Raw genomic sequence first — 20,961 nt, forward strand, 5'->3', positions numbered from 1 at the left:
ACACGACTTAGGCTTTGGGACAACAAGGTGTCTGGGCAGAGCAGGACTGTCTCAGTTATAAGAACACAAGGCTGTTGTCTCCCTGAGAAAGATCAGCTCGTGTCTATTCAAAGCCAGCTAGGCATGCTGGCGCTAGAAAAGGGAAGAGACTGCACTTCTATCAGTGATGTCCTGGGGTCGGCTCCATGGGCTCATGGATATCCTTGCTGAGGTAACTTTAGGATGGGGGTGATAACAACACCCGCTTTGGCCCTCAAAGATTCTGGAAAGAGCATCGGGCAGCACAGAAGATGGAGAGATATTTTTCTAGTTCAATTGCTTTCATTAGAGGTGGGGCTACTGTGGGAGTTGTCCTGTTGCCCCAGAGCTGAGAGGCTCGGAAATACAGTGGGTAACAGTCTCTGCCTCCATTCGGGAGAATCAAAGTGGTCTGCCGAGCCCTGGCTGCTTAGCACTTCCACGCCAGATGGGCCACGAGGAAAGTGAAAAGTCAGTTCCTGTGTAGAGAATGGCACAGTTAGGCACCGAGAGAGCCGCCTCCACCATGAGGACCACACAGGGAGGAGGGTAAGGCTCAAATGGCTGGCTGGGAGGGCAGATTTGGCTTTATCAGCCGTTTGCTGGCCATTGAGTTGTTTTCTTTTCTTTTTTTCCCTCTATTACCCCTTTTCTTGTCAATAGCTCACAGCCTGGTCACACTAGTGAGACTGGCTGGTGGCATTCCTGGTGCCTACCTCACACACCTGTGATTGGAATCAGGAGAGACTATGGATATAAACACATTTCTGTTTTTCTAAGTGTGGTACCCATGCAAAGAATGGTTGTTATTAATTATGAAAATAATCTCTCAGTTAAACCTCTTCTCTTTTGTGTTCCTTTCTTGCCTTGGATGATGTTTGTAATCCCAGTATTTGGGAAGCTGAGGCAGAAGCATTGTGAGTTTGAGGCCTGCCTGGTGCCTGAGCTATGTGGACATCTGTGGGAGAGAGAGAGAGAGAGAGAAAAGGAAAAAAGGAAGGAAGGAAGAAAAGAGAGAGGAAGGAAGGAAGGAAGGAAGAAAGAAAGAAAGAAAGAAAGAAAGAAAGAAAGAAAGAAAGAAAGAAAGAAAGAAAGAGGGAAGGAGAAAAATTCTTAAGTTATTTTTTCCTGTTCTTCCCTCTTTACATTGTGATTTATCATTTTCCCCCCATTTTCATGGGGGTATTGACTTAGGAGGCCAATTCTTAAAGGAGAGGTGGATATTTTTACATGAACAAAAACCATCAGAAGAGAAGAAGGAATCCCACCTTGGAGAGGTGATGGTCAGAACAGAGAGATGGTGGTTCCTCAATGCTGTAACCTCCAGGCCAGGCTCAGGCTGCATAGATGGAGAGCTTCTACCATTTTGTTTTGTTTGCTTATTTGTTCTTTTATCCTGGTGTGTCACTAAGCACAGCTTTGAACTTGTGATCCCCCTGCTTCAGTCTTTCAAGCAGTTGGGATGTCAGGCACATGGCCCTGCTCTGGTCCTGGGTTCCTTGTTGAGATGATGACCTGGGATGAGACATTCTCTTGGTTCCTTCTCCAACTTTTTCAATAAGACTAGAAACTCTTAGATGTGCCACAAATTAATACATGTATCTTATCATGATTGAATAGCATTCTAGGACACTCAAGCAACATGCAGTTCAAATAACTGTGGCACAATTTTTAACCTATCCACAATCATACAGCAAGGGGGCCACACCACCATCACCATCACTATCATTACCGGTACCTCCACCACCACCACCATTACCATCACCACCACCTTCAGAACAGATGTAAGCCTATTATTATTATTATTATTTTAATTGGGAAAGTAACTTGGAAACATTTCTTATCTCGAGGAGCTGATGTTAATCCCACAAAATGTTCTGAAATAGGATTTGGATCCAGCTTTGAGGACTGAAGTTGTGATCTCGAGGAGGTCATGTGAGCTCATCAAAAGTAGTTTGTACCCAAAATAGCAGTGTTGCTATTGAACTGAACCACTGAACAGCAGACCAAAGGAAGGCCAGTGATAGCGAATCAGGACCATCCAAGATGCTTGGTAAGTTTTGATTGACAGTCTCTTGGAAGAGCGTACAGTAAGCCGAATGGTGATGTCTTTTTTTTTCTTTTTTTTTCTTTCTAAAAACGTGTTGTTTAATTATTGAATTCATACCTAGTCCTTGGAGCATATAGAGAAATACCTCATAATCCTATAACACTCGTTTGTTTGTACTGATAACTTAGGGGATGTGGTCCTGGACATTAGATTTGGGATGGCTGGAAGCTGGCTGGAAGGGCCAGCAGAAACTCTGGATGACAGTACAGACAGCAATGCCTTAGCAGGTTAGCCAGAAAGACAAACTGCATGAGACATAATTCGGAATAGATGCCAAGGCCCTGCATTTGTGTTCCAGGCTACACTTGCACAACTGTGTAACAGGAGTAAAATGGTGAGCAGGGCAGTTCAGGGGTCAGTCTAAGGACAAGCTGGGTTATTTCTGTGGGCAGGCGTCTCAACCAGTGTCAATGGAATAAATATCTAATTCGACCTCAGGAAGCTTTTAGAAGAAACAGAAATGAAGGAGAAGGAAGGTTCTCACTTCCGTCTGTGTTGTAATTAGTCCTCCCTTAGGAGAGGGCTGTGATCCAGGCAAGCCAGCCCTGCTCCTGGGGGCCTCACGGAGGACAGTGGCTGGCAGGATTGCTTTGCCAGTGCATTCCTTTCCCCTTTTCCAGTCCATATAGAGGCTAGGCCTCCGGACACCCTGAGCACAATTTTGCACTCTTGAGTGCCATTTACATCTACAAATCGTAAGGGTGGTTTCCCTTGGAACACCTTCAAATGCACCCTTTTATCTGCTTCCCGGGAAGCCAAGAGGATGACAAATCTCATCAGCATCACCACGAACGTCAGTACAAAGGCAAAGCAGACAGCCTTTGAGGCCTTAAAACCATATGGATCTGTGTCGAAAACGCCATCTCTCCTGCCGGCGTTGCAAACAGGCAGAGCTACCCAAACATTCTGAGCTTCACCATCCCTGTCCAGGAGGTGGGGTTGTAAACATCAGGCTTGTGGTGGTGTGAGTATTAGGTGAGGGTGTGTGTCCACGTACAGTGAGGCGGGAAGCATGGAGGAGGTGCTGGGACAGGCACCGCCTGTCCTCCATTCTCCCTCTTCTTCTTTCCTCTGGGTCAGACACTGTATAGAGGTTACGTACAGAAAACAGGATAGATGCAGACACCCAGTCGAAACTCTAGGATGCTGGACTTTCTGCAGTTGAGGAGATTTTTTTTTTTTTTTTGCACACTCTCTAATGTGTTCTCCGAAAGCTGCCCATAGCACGTAAGCACAAGGAATATGACCAGGGTGACCGGGAAGCTGAAACTTTAATTGGATTTCATTTTGAAGATTTCAAATAAACACGGGAAGAGAAACAACACAACTCTACATCTATCTCAGGCGTATTTCTGAGAAGGACTTGCCCGAGCAGAACGAGGATGCATTGAAAGAGAAATGTGCGCCTCCTCCCACGACAGTGCACAGGACATTCTTACTTGTAAGTTCATCTACCAAATTGTCATCTAGGCATGAACCTCAGGTGCTGGGGATGTAGCACAGCTCTGCCCTCCGGGAGCCTGCTCCTTACTGAAGATACGTGCAATGAGGTGTTTTCATCGTGGTGACCTAAGCAGATACTGAGGGCTGCTGAGAAGTCCATCATCCACACCCAATCAAGGAGAGATTTTCAGAAGGGACCTGTCCAGACCCAAGCCGAGTCTCACAAAAGTTGATTTCATGGTGAGAGTCAACTGATGTTTATTCCATGTCTAACAACAGAGGGCTGCCGAGCCAAGTTCTGGTAGTAGAGGTAGGCACATGGCAAACGCGCTCTAAAGAAACCCATGACCAGGGCCGACATGTTTTCTTTTAAAATTGATCTCACATGGGCAACTGTGGGGTAGTAGTGTACTGTCTGATGGGGTCTCTTTTCTGCCGGCCACATTTTCTTTGACCTGGGGATATTTTTGTGATGATAACCCCCCCGCTCTGTGTGTGTGTGTGTGTGTGTATGTGTGTGTGTGTGTACATATGTGTATGTGGTCAGAAGTCTCTCTACTTCAAACTTTCTCCACTCTGTACTTTGAGACATGATCTCTCAGGGAACCTGGAGCTCACTAATGCCAGGCTGGCTGGCCAACCAGCCCCAGGAATCCTCCTCTCTCTTCCTCCCCAGCACTGGGATTATAGGCACACACCACACACTCTTTCTTTTTTATGTTGGTGGTGATATCTAAACCTAGTCTCCATCTTTTTTTTTTTTTTTGGCATGGGCATAACAAGTGGTTTGCTGATGCGCTATCTCACCAGTCCAAATTTTAACCTCTTAAAATTTGTCTTATGTGGAGTTATCTTGACTGGATTATTTCTTTCTGGGCTGGTTTGCTGTTGCTTGATTAGACAAACTCTGTTCCTTATAGGTAGTGATGGTTTTGCTGTGGGAGTCTGACACTTGATGTAGACAGCTCTGTGAACCTGGCCAGACTATGAAGAATATAAAAGACTCACGGGAGCCTGTGGAACCTGGCTGTGAGGGCGATGTGTGTCTGCAAGGGTGAAGATTGCTGTAATCGTGGTGTGAAGATGTGGGATATTATATACATTCATGTATTTTGTTCAATAGTTTGATTTGCTCTAAGTTACTATGTGATACCTGGCCAAGGAGTAATATGGACTAAAGTCATTCATGGAAAAATAGGTACAGTTTTAAAAGCCAACCATGGTTTGGCAGCCTATAATCCCATCCCTTGGGAGGCAGGAGGATTGTTGGGAGTTTGAGGATAGCCTAGTTTACATGAGTAAGACCTTGTCTCAGAAAACAACAGCAATAAGTAACAATAGCCTTATATGAAATGCTCTCCATATCTATATCTGAGTATATAGTTTAGGTAGACTATAGTTTCTCCACCCTCCTGGAGATGCTCATGTCTGTGGCTTTGTCCTGCCGTGCTCTGCACAGTTCTTGGGTAGTTATGGGTTACCTACTTAGACTGCGGTAGAGCTGCCTCGAGGGAAATAGAAGTATAAGTCAGTGTAGCTCTTTTGTACCTATAAGGAACAGTGGCTTTGTGTCTACCTATAAGGAACCTCCAATTAGTCATGTCATTTGGCTTGGTGAATCTCCTTCTGGGAACCTACCCGAAAAAAAGGAACTGGAAATGTGCATGGCAAAGCTTTTGCCCAGACTTCTTTGCAGTTGTTAGAGAGAGCACGCAACTTCAAAGGCTAACAGTATAATAACACACAGCTGGGAAACGATGCTGTTGAGGGATGCTCGCTACGTGACCAACTGAGGAAAAACAAAACAAAAAAAACAGAGGAGTAATAGTGACTGCACCTCAGAGTTGGTGAGCTTGGACCTGCATGGTAGCTCTGACTCTCTCTCTGCCAGAGAGAGTCACCTGTACGCTCTGACGGCCTAGAGAAACGGGGTTGATAATAATAACACCTATCTCAGAGGGACTTCCTAGGACTAAGTGACATAATGGAGATAAAATGATTAAAACCATGCAAAGTACATTTATTAGGTTACCTACAAATGCTGGCCCTCTATGGAGCATATGATTTCAAGGCATAAAAATAGACAGAAGAGAAATATGTCAATGCATTAAAAATGGGGGATCTGGTGGAGGAATCATGGGTGATATTTAAAAAAAAAAACCCAAAACTTTTTAAACTCCCCAACTATTTCGCAATGAGGAGGAACTATTACCACAGTGAGAATATATTATAACGGTGTAATACAATGTGATATTTTAAAAAAAGAATGCTACCCACAATGAACCAGCATTTCCTCTTTCTCTTCCAGGGGAGGAGCTGGGGCCAGCCTTAGGCAGACACTTACACAGAGTCACATAGGTGCTGGGCCTCTGGGGGAAGGGGGTCAGAGCTTGAGGGGGTCCTCGACACTTCTTGGTGTCGTGCAGAGTGGGCAGTGGAGAAGCCGGAGTTTCTTCCACTTCCAAGACTCTGCCTTCCCAGCAGCTCTGATGTTTATTGTTTCCCTTCATATTTTGGTTGATCTGAATAAAGGACTACATACAAGTATAAAGTGAATGGGCTGGGTGTCGGGTGGGGTGGCTCCTCAGTAAAACGACTGTAGCTTGAGCGTGGGGATCAGAGTTCCAATCCTCACACCCATGCCCAAAGCGGGACAAGGCAGCTGTGGTTCAGCCAAGGCAAGAGGGTTCCCAGGAGGGTTCCCAGGCCTCGTGGCCAGCCAGTCTGGTTGTCTCAGCCAGTTCTGTGTTTAGTGAGACCCTGTCTGAAAACAAGGTGAAAAGTGATAGAGGATCTTAAACACACACACACACACACACACACACACACACACACACACACACACACACACTCGTGGCACTTATACACATAGAGGAGACATGTACATACGGAGAAACATAAACCATACACATAGATATTGGGCACGAACACACAGAGACATGGGTCATGTACACCCACACACGCACAGGCACGCACACACTTCCCACCCCCAGAGCTCTCCCGGAGACAATAATGCCTAGACTACTGGAGTGAAATGTTAAAGGGTGGGGAGCATCGGGACTCAGATCGGATCAGGAGCGTCACAGGAAATCAGCTTAGCTTAGTGGCAGCAGTTTTAGTTAACGAGGGTAATTTATATTCCAAGTGGAATTTCTGGCAAAGACAACCATTTAAGCAAGAAGCACCTTCCCATGTCAGGGGATGCCCACAGACTCAGAAGGGCATAGTCGTAAAAGCGTGTGTGTGTGTGTGTGTGTGTGTGTGTGTGTGTGTGTGTGTTGTGTATTTGCCTTCTGAGGTTTGCTCTGGGGGTCACCGTCCTTCAGCCCTTTATTGACTGTGAGGAAGCTCTGTGCTCCAGCAAGTGGCTCCTGGAGCTGCGTTTTAAAAGCCGATGCCCCCATCCGGGCCAGAGAGGCAGTTTCCAGTCTGGCGTCTGACTACTGTCCCTCATCCTGTTTGGGGGTGGTCGTCGGACACCTCTAGCTCTGTGATGTGTCCCCTGAGGCTCTAAACCGAAAAGCATGACAAACACCTCCCCACAGGGAGGTCATCGTATGCTAATGAGGCATAACCCAAGCGGCGTGGGCAGGTGAGCCCGCGGGGGTCACACAGCGCTCCTGGACGCCCCTGCGGTTCAGTCCCGAGTCGTTCGGCCGCTCGGCAAATCCTCCTGACGCCCCCCACCCACCGACCCCGTGACTGAGGAAGGGGTCTTTCCGCCACCCGGCTACCCTGTACGGCACAGCAGGACAGCTTGCAGATGGCGCTTTTCTCCCCCCCGGTTCGCTGGCGGCGGGGATGGAGGCAGAGCCCCGCAATCACCTGTAGGGCTTTCAGGAACTCCGCAGCCCCCTCCTCAGATTCTAGTCTACAAGTCCCGAGAAAAGGGGAGCTGGAAGGTACGGGCTGCGGCGGCCCGGTGGAGTTTCCGAACGCCCCACAGCCCCACAGGTGATGCTGGATGGTGCCCTGATCGAGACGGAAACACAAGCCGGGTCTCGTGACCCGACGGAAACAGGTCAGCTTTAGGCGCCCACGACGCTCCCCCTTCTAGCTGCCCAGGTGTCCGCATCCTCTCCCGGTCCCCTCTAAGCCCACCCCCACCCCCACAGGCTTTGAACTTGGAGTGTCCCAAAGTCTCCGGAACCCCCGAGGGGAGACCGTCAGGGGCTCCAGGAGGCTAGGCAGCGGGGAAGACCATCCCCTCGCTCCCCGCAGCCCTCGGGCTCCCTGGGCTGCGCTCTGGGGTGCCCTGGAGCTAAGGTTAAAGAGGGCTGACATTAGACGAGTGGCTTCAGCCAACTGCCCGAAGCAAGGCCGCCCGGCCGCCGCACACCTCCGGCGTCCGCACCGAGCGCGCGGGGAGGGGGGCCCCGCCCTGCCCGGCGCCCTGGCGCATCCCCTGGGGCCGGGGTCTGGGGCAGGTGGCGCCGTCTCGCCTGCGGCTCTTCTCCCGGCCGCGGGAGCGGCTCCCTCTTGGACCCCGACTCTCCAAGTTGCTGCCGGGTCCCCCCCCCCGCCACCCCCACCCTCAGTTGGCGACCCCCTGGTTCGCGGCCGCGGTCTTACCTCACCGTGCAACACTTGGTTGCGCGCTCGCCGGGGGCGCTCCCTTCTTCAGCCTCTTATTCCCTTACTTGGGAGGAAAGAAGAACCGAGACACAGAAGGGGACCGAAGAGCGGGCCGCCCGGGCGTCCTCCCGGTGCAGCCCTCTCCGGGGCGGAGACATCAGCCGGCCGCCAGGGGTTGGCGCCCCGGGGTCTCCCGCCTCCCGCTAGGGGCTCGGCTGGCTGCTGGAAGGGCCCGCTGCCTCCGCTGCCCGCTACGGCACTGCGGCTCTGCGCCCTGTCCCTCTCAGCATCGCCAGGTCCAGCTGCCACTCTCGCTGCGGAGCCCTGCCCCCCCCCCCCCGGGCGCAGAGCCCGCCCCCGCCACACACCCGCGCGCGCGCACACACACACACACACACACACGCGCCCCCCACAAACACTCGGGTGCACACACATGAAAACACGTGCTGCTGCATATCCACGGGCGCCGACTGTTCAGTGGGTACCTGCGTGTGCAGGCGTGATCAGGGCGCTCCTGACTTGCAGGGCTTTTTTTTTTTTTTTGGTCAGAGTGCTGGTGGCTGCGAGAAAACCAGCTGGCTGGCATGGAGATAGAGGACAATTACTTGAAAAAGACGACATCCTCTGGCTGTTGACTTCCCTTAACCTAGACACCTAGGGGTAGGGGCTGCCTGAATATTCCAACCAAAACAGAGGAAAGAATATATGTAAACATGAAAATAAATCAACAAGTTCTCTGTTTTCTAGGAACTCTGGTGTCCTGTCCAGGACGACGTTTCTGATAATCCTGACCCAGCGGCAATAGTGGGGCGATCATTTCTCCTCTGCAGGTATACATACATGGTTGGGATCAGTTCAGCTAGCCAGTAGGAGATTTGGTGGATGGATACGATCTTGGGACTGAAGATTGTGATGTCCCTTCTTTGCTTTTGCATGACCTTGAGCTGTCTTCCTACAGGACAAATAGAGCGTTTCTAAAACAAACAAGATACGAGAGAGAGAGAGAGAGAGAGAGAGAGAGAGAGAGAGAGAGAGAAATGTAGAAGTCGAAAAATAGGGAAGGTGACCTGGGGCTGCGGGCAAGAGACAGGACACGGCGGTGGCAGAGGCACGGGGACTTGTGGGACCTTCTCTTTCCATGACGCGAGTGTCTGCATGGGGGCGGCAGCCACGGTGATGTTATTTCAGGCATGTCACATCAGCAGAATGACTTCTGTCTGTTTCACACCCCATTTAGAGTCACCAGGAGTTTACTCTCATCTGTAAAATATGTGGAGTTTACCCGTTTCCACAGCCAAGAATTCTTTTCTGCCAGTGGGCAGTGAAGGCCCCTCTGTGGAACCACAGCCAAGAAAATCTCTCTTCGGAGTGCAGAGGCACTGGGGGTCAGGGGGTCCAGGCATTTGGGGAAGGAAGCTGGGAATGTGACTGTTGAAAAGCTCTAGAGTCCCCGGACGGTTAATTTATCCTTGACCACCAGCAGGCAGAATGATGAAACCGAGAAGGAACCCAGGCCCGGAGAGCTCTCTAAACTTCCTTCTCCACCGTGATGAGGGCGAAGCTGAGGCGGGAACCCAGTGCTCATGCTTCATTCTGTTATCCACACGCCACTCCTCATCCCTCAGATCCTGGGTAGCTTCTCAGAGCTGCCGTCAGCCAGGCTGGCACACTTGGCGTCGGGGTATTGTGTGATGGGTATGTGAGTTCTTCCTCCCTCTTTTTTAGTTTTCCTGTCGCTCAGTGACTTATTCGTTTTGTAAATATTTGTTAAAGGTCCTGCTGTCTCTTCAGGTACTTCCCACTGACTGGGCGTCATGGGCTTCACCTGGGAGGCAAAAAGGACGGAAAGGGCTTAGGAATGTTTGTACCCTGTCCTTTGGAGAGGCAGGCCCCAAGCACAGGCCTACTGTCCACATGCTCACCGACCACAGGCTTACTGTATACATCTTCCCGTCCTGGGCTGAACTGCATCACTGGGGAGGCAAACACAGTTGCATGTGCATCGCAAGAAAACCATGTGGCTCTAACTAGCCTGGACTCATTCTAGAGAAGGCTGTCTTGAAGGACAGCCTGGAGAGTGGGTGCATGGCTGCAGGTAAGCATCGGGACAGCATGGAGTTGTTCTGTCTTCTCCAATAAGGAGATAATAAGCTTGATGGGACAAACGGGGAAGGGGAAGGCAGGCAGGAGTGTAGAGAGCCAACTTGGCATGCTGGGGAAGTTATTATATAACAATAAGAAACTCTGGAAAGGGTGCCAAGCAAGAATTTGGAGAACAGAAATGCTTGCTTACAAAGATTGGTAAATATGAAGGTACTTGCTCTTATAGAATACATCGTTTGTGAAGTCAAAAGTGTTCATCCGTGTGTTTGTAAATAGTTTCCTTGGGGGTGGGGAATTCAGGGTAGCGCTGGTTAAGCGTCTAGGCAGACACAGGCTAAGTACATGAAGCCTTGCAGACAGCGGCTGAGAGATGGCTGCCGGATGGTTCCCTTCTATTAACATGCAGGCCAAGTGTTGTGATAAAGGTCAGAGCAACATGGAAGGCACAAAGGGGTGTGCCGCAGAGTGACAGGAGCCCCCGAAAGGGCAGCTTGTCTGATTAAAAAAAAAAAATGGAGGAGGCAGGGTTAAGCATGGGATTTGAAAAGGTTGGCAGGTGTTTGACTCAAAGACCAGAAGAAAATAGGTACTCCATACCGAAAGAAAACAAAAAGCAAGAACTATGACAATTTGTTTCTGCCCCTTCCCAGCAAAAGACAGCAAGATTGAGAGGAGAGGGGTGGGAAAGAGCCTCCAGATATCCTAAATATCCTGCTTGGAGTGGAGACACAGTCAGGTCTTTTTTTTTTTTTTTTCATTTTTTGGTGTGGTGTGCTGTGTGTGTGTGTGTGTGTGTGTGTGTGTGTGTTCTTTTTACTTCCTTCAGACAAGAGGACACTAGTGAGCAATCTGGGAAGTGTCTGATGCCAGCTTCCCCGAGGCGGGAGATGCTCCCCGCTGGAATGGAGAGCTGAGGAGAACGTGGGGAGAATGACCTCTTGCAAGGAGCCACAGTCCAGGTGGTACAGACCTCTCGCTGTACAGCGTCTCCAACCCAAGGGGTGACACCCAATGCTTGTTCCTCTTGCCTGCCTATAAGCCCTGTCTGCCTGGAAGGGAGGGGTACCCTTTCTCCAGCTGGCACAGAGGCCTGGCTGCGAAGCTCTTTGCAAATGCTGAAGCCATAGTTCAGCTAGCGTGGAGCACCTGCAGTACGTGCAGCCACGGGGTGAGCTGGAGGAGTCTGTGAGCCTACTATTCTCCATTCTTAGGTGATGCTCTAAGATACACCGTGAATACGGAGGAGGAAGCTAGTGTCTCTAGCAGTCTCTGTCAGCTAGAAACAAACAGTGGAAATGGTTAAGAAGCAAGAAAAAAAGAGAGAACCAAATGCTACATTGTACAGAACAGGCCCTGGTGTGACCATTCTGGGCTTGAAGAGAGACCATATGCTTCCTGGAGGAGGAGGGCAGGGTTTCAGTTAGAGAAGCTGTGAATGGGAGCCAGAGGCGGGCAGGGAATCTGGGGCCCTTTGTGTGCAGGTTTCCAGGCCCAGTGGCTTCCCTTGTGCCTCTCTCTCCCAGTCACAGAGCATGCTGATGAGTCACCCTCATTTCTGAGAGACGGCGGTGGCCGTTTGGGGTGTTTAACTGGCTCAACACACTGCCTTCCCTGAGCCTCCAACGCTGGCAGCTCACACTCACCATGTTTCTCTGGGAACGCATCATCCGAGCCAACAGCTGTTGCCTGATCACCATCACCACAGCAAAGCGAGGGCTGAGTCAGCCACCTGTGTCTGGAAATTTTTAAGTCCAACTGTCTCTGACAAGCAGGGTGACATTTGGCTCTCGGAGTGTGCCGAGAACAGAGCTACTTAAGCACAAGGGACCTCAGTGATTGGGGATCCAAAGGCCCGGGCTCGGGGGTTCTTGGGTTACCTTTCTAGACCTCACTTTTGTCACATACAGACACACTACAGCAGATCAACAAGCTTGCTTTAGATTTCACAGTCAACAAGAGCTTTCTGTTTTCTCACACAATGACAGGACCGGAGCTGGCTTTGTCCAGTCCTAACCTTGCCTGACCTTGCCTTGAGTTATGAAGGAAGGACTGCATCTGGCTAGTGAGCTTCTGGGATGGAAACAGTATATGCAATCCCAGTTTTGTCATGAATGGGACGTATGGATCCAGCCAGGAGAATGTGGGTATCCTCTTGGTGGGTTTTGTTTTACAGGTAAAATAAAGAGATTGGAAATGGTCTCTACCATCATCCCTGGCTCTCGTGCTCTGTGAAGTACTGTTACTGAGCAGCTTCTGAACACTGCTGTTCACTTCGGTGGAACCCTCTAACACAGCACCCTGGAAAAATCCTGACAATTAGAATGGATAAGCTCTGAGGAAAAAGAAAGCATAAAAGGAAGCCAAAGACTCAAGCGTGAGAGATAGATAACAGAGAAGAGGAATAAATAGATAAATTCAATGGAGCTGGAAGATTCAGGTCAGGGGCATCCGAACCCACTTTCTCTCTAAAATACGGGTAGTAAGTAGATGAAAGAGCAGATATGTGGGTTTTCCTCAGCTTTTCCTCATTATTACTTGAGGCAGGGTCTTGCTTATAGCTCAGGCTGGCCTCAAATGCCCAGTCCTCTAGCCTCAACTTCCACGTGATAGGACATGGCTGCCACCACACTTACTGCTTTGTCAGTTTTGGAAGTGCTACATAAAAATGCGGTTAAAGATGAAAGATGGTTTCTCCCCCTAACAGTCTGGAAGGAAAAAAAAAAAAACCACGTTGAATTATTATAATATTCATTTGTCTGCTTCCTAAGGAACATCAACACAACTTGAGCCAGGGCCTCTGTCTCCATGCTCCTAACAAAAGAAACTTCAAAAGATTTTTTTTCTGGAATAGCAATATTTTTAACATGAAAAGTTAATAAAGGTGCTGGCCCAAGTTCAGGACTGACTGCAGAACGTTTCCCCTGCCTGGAACTAACTCTGCACTGCCCTCAGGGTTGCCCACAGTGGATTTCTTGGGGAATATGATGGAAACACATACCCACCTTAGAGCTCACTTAGCTTATTGTCTATGGAGACTGATGGTGCCGGGAAGGGCAGGGAGGTGTGAGTGGGGCATGCGAAAGGGAAGAGAGGGTTTTCACCTGCCTGTGTATTTTGGGCAATGGACTCTAATCATCCCGATTTCGTGGGCTTGTAAAGAGGCTAATTTTGGTTCTCTGCGTGATTCTGAGCCTGTGTTTTTTCACTGCCTGGCCAAAAGATGCTGCAGTGGAATTCTTCAGTGACGTTCTGGGAGTGGGGACTCATGTGGACTGCCAGGAAGCTCCCCCAGGGAAGAACAGGTTCTAATTCCAGAAATGACCACAAACCTCAGAGCCTGCCTGGCCACAGAGCTTTTGAGAGGGTAGATACATTTTTAGAATTATTAGCTACTTCTTTATTTCTTGTTAACCAGTTTAGGGGAAGGGACAAAATGTCACCGAAAGCAGGAAATCAAAGGGGCCCCTTAGCGCCCACATCCTCCATCCATTCTTCCATTTGCTCCTGCCAAAATTGTTACGCTAGTTAGGGTTTCTGTTGCTGTGGCAAACACCATGACCAAAAACAACTTGGAGAGGAAAGGGTTTATTTCAGCTTTAATTCTCAGGTCACAGTCCATCACTGAGGGAAGTCAGGGCAGGAACCCAAGATCAGAACCTGGAGGCAGGAGCTGATTCTGAGGCCAAGGAGGAATGTTGCTTACTGGCTTGTTCTCTGTGGCATTCTCAGGGCAAAAAACTCCCAGTGAGTTGAGCCCTCCCACATCAATCATTTATCAAGAAAATGCCACTATGCACTTGCCTACAACAATCTGATTTTCTCAATTGCGGTCCCTTTTCCAGATAACTATAGCTTATAAGGATAGCCCGAAAAAAATACCAGGACGGTTGTTTTTGAAAGCCCTCCATTTGTTCAAAAGTCCTCGGAGCACTGGACACCTTGTCCTGAAATAGCTGTCATCCCGCTTGGACACAGGCGTAGGGGTAGAGGGAATGTGTCTGAGCAATCTAACACAGTGCTAATGCCAACAGTCTGGTGAATGGCATTGGCCCATCTCTGGTTTATAACATTCCCTGAATGGTGTTCACGCTCATACATGAAAGAGTCTTAGCTAACCCACCTCCCAGGCTACGCTTCATCTTCTAAACACTCTTCACTCACCCCTCTCTGTCTCCTACTCAATCGGTGCTGGTGATGGGAATCTAAGACTTGCTCCCCGCACCCTCCCTCCTCCTTTTCCTTCTCCTCCCCCTTCTCCTCAGTTCTTCCTTATAGTGCTACCTCCTAAATCAACCCAGTAGAAGGCAGTCATTCCCTCCCCCACGGCCTCACTAAAGTCTGCTCATAATCCACCCTAGTGCTTACAGACGCCTTGCGTTATGGCTTGCCCGTGTGTGCTACCCTGTCCTAGCTGAGGATAGCTATCCAGCCCTTCCCCCCGACTGTATCTTAATCACTTTCCCATCATGCTCCAGGTGCTGCACACAGTAGAGTGTCAAGAATATCAGCATAGAGCTTTGGCCTTAGAGTGCTAGAACCGGAAGAGCAAAAAGAACATCTGTCACTGGGCTTCCACTGCGTGTCAAACATCTGTGGTCTCGTGTGCCACTGTCCCAAGGGCTTTTGTTTGCAGGGGTTGGTGGCTTGGGGTGTTCTAACCAGGAGGAGCCAGCTGAACAGGGGATTCCCCACTTCCTCTGAAGGTTTCTCCAACTTTAATTTTCTGTCTACAGAATTTATGAACAAATTTTGCTGTATTACAGAAAATTGGCTTATAATTGCCTGGCTGTGCCTTTATGCTTTTGTCTTGTGATTTTAATATAGGTGTAGAGCAATACTATAATAAGACAAATGACTATTTATTCTCTTTCTCCCTCTCTCTCCAAATACATTACTACAGAAATGCTACTCTCCTGAGCATGGACCTAGAGTAAGTACTGGCAGAAAAGGGTGACCCAGGAAAGAAGATTCAGGGAGGAGGCCATTTCCCAAGTCCACAAAGCTTTTCAGTTTCATTGCCAGCTCCCCAGGCAACTCTGCTGTTAAATGAATGGTGGAGTCTCTTTCATCTCTGCTTTGCTTAATTCCCCGGTCTGCATTCATCCTGGGAAGGGATAGGTGATTGCTTGCTTCTGAGAGGCAGCATCATCCCAGGTGGAAGTGGCCATGAAGACTCTCACGGCCCTCCCCCATCATGTGATTCTGCCTGACAGCAGGAGAGATCAGAAATCTGCCTTTTGAACAAGACTGACAGCTGACCCTGTGCTGCCTGAAGCCAGAACACCGGTTTAACTGCTTCCAGTATTGACGCTTGACCGGAGGCTGCTGTGGAGTCTGACATACTCTGTACATACTCCTGTTTTGCAATGTTTAAAGAAAACACAGCTTTCTCGATTACTCCGCTGTCCTCTGCATGCATCTCCGAGCTATGCCACCAGTAACCCTTCTGATCATGTTTTACGAGAAAGTGTATCTGAGTTTCAAACAACTATTTCATAAATAGACTTCCAGAACACAAAGTGTTCCCAAGCAGGGAACTGTCTGTGTTTCAAAGCTTTTGTAGTGATTCGTCTCTGAGAAAAAGGTTTTTACAATTGGCCCTAGAAGGATATGGACCGGGCATTCTGCACCTTTCCAAATTGCCTTCTCACAGATGGTTGGCTAGTTTCACAGATGACTTGTCTGCCGATTGTTTCTAGATGTTTCCAGGAGTTTAGGCAGTTTGGAGTACTGAAATCAGAGGTGTGGGAAGTGGACTTTCTCATTTCCAAGTGTGCTTACGGAACACATGGTTCCTGGGCACAGTTCCGTGCTAGATGCTGGGTTCATCACTGGGACTTCAAACAGGAGCGGTGCTCTGTGTCCCAGAGAAGCCCATACTTTTGCAGATGGACCATAAAGTGGCTATAGAGGGGGAAAGTGCTGAGGAGAAAGGTACAGTAGGGCACGGTCTACAGCGAGACGGTCAAGCAAAAGAGAAATCTTAGCATCCTGGGTGACCTTTCCATATCACCCTTTCATGGGAAGAAGACATAGGACAGGGCCTTTTTTTTTTTTTTTTTTTTCTTTGAGTGACCTCAACCTCTGTTGGGCCAAGGACACAAAGTGGCCAGATATTCTTTTAGCATATGTGGCGACTGCTGACAGTTCTTTTCCCAGGCTGAAGTGCAAGCAGAGCTGGGAGCCAGGGGAATAGATGTAACAGAAAGGTGGGAAGCGGAGAGCTTTCTGCCTTCTGTCTACCCACCGGAAGTGGGAGTGTCGTTACGTTTTTCAGGCAGAGCCTAGGCTTGCTCTCTCGTGCTGTGTCCTTTTGTTGGTTCAGGTTTTAGCCACTATTCTCCCAAGACCTCCTCCTTGTCAGACCTTTCTGTAGAGGCCTGGGGCTAGCCTCTGTGTTCCTTCTCCTCCCCTGCCTGGGAACATCACTTGTTCATTCTGAGAGGCACTCAATAAACAGTTACTTTGCAAACATTCTTCATGTGCACGCTTTAGTCCAGACCCTCTATTGGCTTTTTATGGCACAGCATGGACCTGCTGACAGCTGCAGATGGTGGGGGTCCCAGGACCCTCCTAAGGGAAGTCATGGTATTCATCTCTGCCTGATCCAATGATGTCTCTTGGTTGCTCCAGAGGAGCTGTGGTGGATGTTAACACACCACAGCCACCAGCAAATGCTGTCGCTCAGGCCTCCCCCTCCCGGGCTGGTTATTAAGCGTTTACTAGCACAATCTCTCTCTCTCTACCCCTCAGGAGATGCTAGAATCTCACACTGGGATGAAGGTGCAGCCTAGCTTTTGGTTCTAACCTACCTGCTACGTCCTGAGAACTTCCTACAAGCTCCTAGGTGAACATTCTTAGGGATTCTCACACTGGCCTTTTCCCTCACTGGGTTCCTTCAGTAAAAACCCTTCTGAGCCTCTAGGGGTGAGAACTTCAGGGAGCTTATTTCAGATGATGGTTCCCTTATGGGTACAGAGGGCACACGCACACATGTACACACACACACTCATGCATGCACACGTGTATAGACACTTGCACTGACACAGGTGAGTGCCTGCATGCACGAATGCGCGCGCGCGCGCGCGCGCGCGCGCACACACACACACACACACACACACACACACGAAGTCTTTCTTAACTATTTCCCCAGACACTGTTGTCAGCGGACAGTGACCTTGTCTCTTCTTTTGTTTGTTCTGAGGCAGAGTCTGAAGCATCTCTTTGTGCTTAGATTTGTTTCTTGTCTCCATATTGGCTTATTTAAATTAATATCAATTTAATTTCAACTCCATGACCTTTTGATGACTCTCAAACCTAGACGTGAGTGGCCAGAATGTGCTGTTTGTCCTCTTGCTCTAGGGGCAGAGGACAGAGATGCAGAAGAAAACCTAAGTTGATTGCACTCACTGTTTCTTGTATTGGGAAAATATTAGACTAAAAGCATAAGACAGAGGGAAAAAAAAATCTTTTTCAGCCGTGGTACTGACGTTACCTCACTTCCAGAGCTTCAAAATAGGGACAGCTGGGAGCATGGTCTATTTGCCACCAATCTACATAGACAGGATCAGCTTTCTTGGTTGAATTCTGAGTGCTTGTTTCACTGCTCCTTTCTGCTGATAATTAAATTTGATAGTCCAAGTAAAAGAGTGATTGATATCATTTAGCAATATGAAGTTTCTATTCAATTTCTAATTCTTCCTGGAATCTCAAAGCTATTCTGAAGGAAAATGAAAGGAAGACAGGTATTCTGTGCCTACCGGGGGCTAGGGACTGTCTCACAGGATACACCATTTCAGGCTCTCCATCATCCTCTGAGGAAAAGACAAAACCAGGACGCTCAGCTGAGTCGGAGGTTGTGCCTGAGGTCGCCCTGTGGGGTGCGGTGACAGGAGACACAGGCTGTGTTGCTGGGCACCGACCCCGGCCTCCTTCCATCTTCACACAAGCTGAGTCACGAAACCCACTTTTTCCACAAACCAAAGAGGAGTTCCCCAGAGCACACCGGGTGCGAGGATCTGTGCCGAGGATGTCGGGTAGGGGGTGTTCGTTCTGAGCTGTGGAAGCCGGAGCAGCTCCACGGGTGCCGGAATCTCCTGGGGTTGCGCAGGGGAAACCCGAGTAACCACTAGTAAAATTGTCCGCTACCTACACTGCGCAGGTCACCTGACAGCGTCAAATCTCACCGTGCCCGGCAAGGGAAGTACCCATATACCAACTCTAAAGATGAAAACATGGAGGCTAACAGAGCTGGCCTAGCTCCGCCAAGGTTGCACAGCCAGCCTTCGTCTCGTGGGAATTTGAGGCGAGGCTTTGTGCTCTAAACTGTATCCTTCTGCTCTTCCGTGTCTGCTCGGTGGCTGCTCTCTCTCATTGCAGACCGCTTCCGGGAATCCTTTCTATACGGATTGTCGCGTTATTTCCTTTTTAAATTGTCTTTGCTTATCATTTATCTTTATGCTTTGTTCTGACCTGCCCCTCACTCCCCCATCGTTGTAACTTTCTCCCCGCATCAACCGCAACACAAACCTGCGGCTCTTTCCTGTTGCAGTTTTGCAGGAAGTGACTTCTTAGAGACAGTACCAGCGTTTCCAAACCCACCCCAGCCCCAGAACCTCCGCCCTTGCCTAAGGGAAGCTTTCAAACTGGATGGACAAAGATGCTCTCAGCCAGCCTGGCTATTAATCTCCCCTGAAATAGGGCCTGGGAGTGGATCTCTCCGGACAAGGTCAGCTCAGCCGTCTCTATCAAATTGGATTTGATGCCATTAGGTAGGGAATTTGAAGATGGTACCTCACACACTGTCTCCAAGACAGAATCCATCTCATGTCCTAAAAAAAAAAAAAAAAAAAAAAAAAAAAAAAAAAAAAAAAAAAAAAAGTCGCTTTTTCACAGTGTTTGTTTTTCTTAGAAAATGGCTCACACTCCCTGTCAAGCCTTCTGAGCTAGAGACTTCAGGAATCAGCTGAGAAGTCCCTCTCCTGGGCCTCTTCTGCCTTCAGTCCCTCGGCAATGACTGTTTGACCTGCTTCCTTCTGATGCCTCAGCTTCTCCTAGAAAGACAGATGCCTCCTGGCCCCATATGCTTCTTTCACTTGGAAGCTTATCAACCCACCCTGGTGGTGGCACCAGCCCTCGGGCCACCCTGCCTACCCCCAGCAGATCAGCACGCCTCCGCACACCTCTGCACACCTCTGCCCTGCAATTTGAACGAGCTAAGTCCATCACCCTCCTGGGACTTCACCTTCTTAAGTCTCCCTGTTACCTTTTATATAAACCCTCAACTCCTGGTCCAACTGCGTGGCCGTTTGTGCTTCGGCACCCTCTTAAGGAATGGCCACTGATTCTCAGCTCTCCCTACATTCCACGCATTCCAAGTCACAGCATCCGGAACTTCAAGTATTTATCAGCGCTTGTAGCTTCCCTGTAAATAAGTACATTTCATCTCCCCTTTGGGCTAAAGAATCAGAGGCTGGCAAATTCTAAAAGTCAAGTTTTAAAGATAAACCTTGATGACTTTGATGATCATAGTCTTTTCAATAGGTGGTGTTGGGGGGAGGGCTGGCGGACTTTGGAGAGTTAGCCAGGCCTTCAGTGAGGCTGGGGAGACTGAGTGAGCCCTCTGGACTCAGATTGCCCCAACATCTTCTTTCTGTAACCCAGTCCCTTCTCTGTGTTCCACATGGGTTTGCAGATGCGATGGCCCCTGAGCCTCTGGATTAATAATTACTGCCAATCTCCCCGAGGCCGGGGAGAAGTCACTGTATTCTGTATGTGGACTGTTCGCAGATCCCATTGCTTGAGTTTAATCAGACTAATGAACCAGCTGGCTTCCTCTCGAAAATGATTTCTGCTGTTTTCATTACTGAATAAGAGCTCAGCAGGATTTGAAAGGAAGAGAGCAGAAAATTCGGTTTGGGAGAAAGGGCGTCCTCTGAGTTAGCTCACCAGCTGACGACTTAGCTGTGTTAGTGGGTGTGGAGAAAGAACTGTGTGGGCCTTGGTGTCGTCCTGTCCAGGCTTGGAAGAAGGCAAATGTCCCCAAGGAAAGGAGAGGTTTATAAAGACAACTCCAGGTGACTTTCAGTCCACTGTCTTCAAAGAAAAATAGCCAGGTGGTAAAACAAAACAAACAAAAACCCAACTCAAAAATGCATTGATTCATACAACAATGACCAATGACAGTGTGTCTCCAGGAGATCTAGTGCTAAAAGTGCAAGGGTGAAGCCAATACGGGTACCACCTCAAAAACCTGTGGACTCTTTAATTCAAACTGAGGCTTACAGTCAGCTCAATAGTAAATGCCAGGCAAAGCTCCATACAGCCTACATCGGCCTCCTTTAAAACCCACCACTGCGCAGAGGCTGGCAAACCGTGGTGAAGACAGGAATGGCGCAAGGCAGGGGACTCAAGTGTTGAATCTAAATATGGGGTGCATGTAGGTCCTGTGGAAGAAGTGTCTGCCAGTAGAAAACAACCCCAAACCTCAGAATTAGTAAACCATGTAAAAGCAAAGAAATGGATGAACCTCCTCACCCCCACCCCGTGGACAGCTGGAAGCAGGGGTTATATCAGACCTTGATTTCTCCTCCTGCTCCCACTCTGTTGTCCAGTTTTACCCTTCATTCTCTCATGCTCTAGCTTGACTTCTTCTAGGTTGCAGAACACAAGAGTAGTCTGCTGAAGGAGATCCAAGATGGCGGTGCCGGGAG

General features: G+C 49.0%; 1 protein-coding gene across 2 annotated transcripts in view; it reads right to left on the reverse strand.

The window, feature by feature from the left end:
* The window catches only part of Dgkg (diacylglycerol kinase gamma), a 192,616-nt gene extending 184,197 nt beyond the window's left edge, over window positions 1-8,419 (reverse strand). For both annotated transcript variants that reach the window (XM_055625066.1, XM_055625065.1), the window contains exon 1: window positions 8,144-8,419. The gene's annotated coding sequence lies outside the window, so the exon portion shown is untranslated. The remainder of the gene's footprint in view (window positions 1-8,143) is intronic.
* Between the last annotated feature and the right edge of the window lie 12,542 nt (window positions 8,420-20,961).

Source organism: Psammomys obesus, unplaced genomic scaffold (assembly GCF_907164565.1).
Source record: "Psammomys obesus unplaced genomic scaffold, mPsaObe1.curated_primary_1811, whole genome shotgun sequence".
NCBI lineage: Eukaryota > Metazoa > Chordata > Mammalia > Rodentia > Muridae > Psammomys > Psammomys obesus.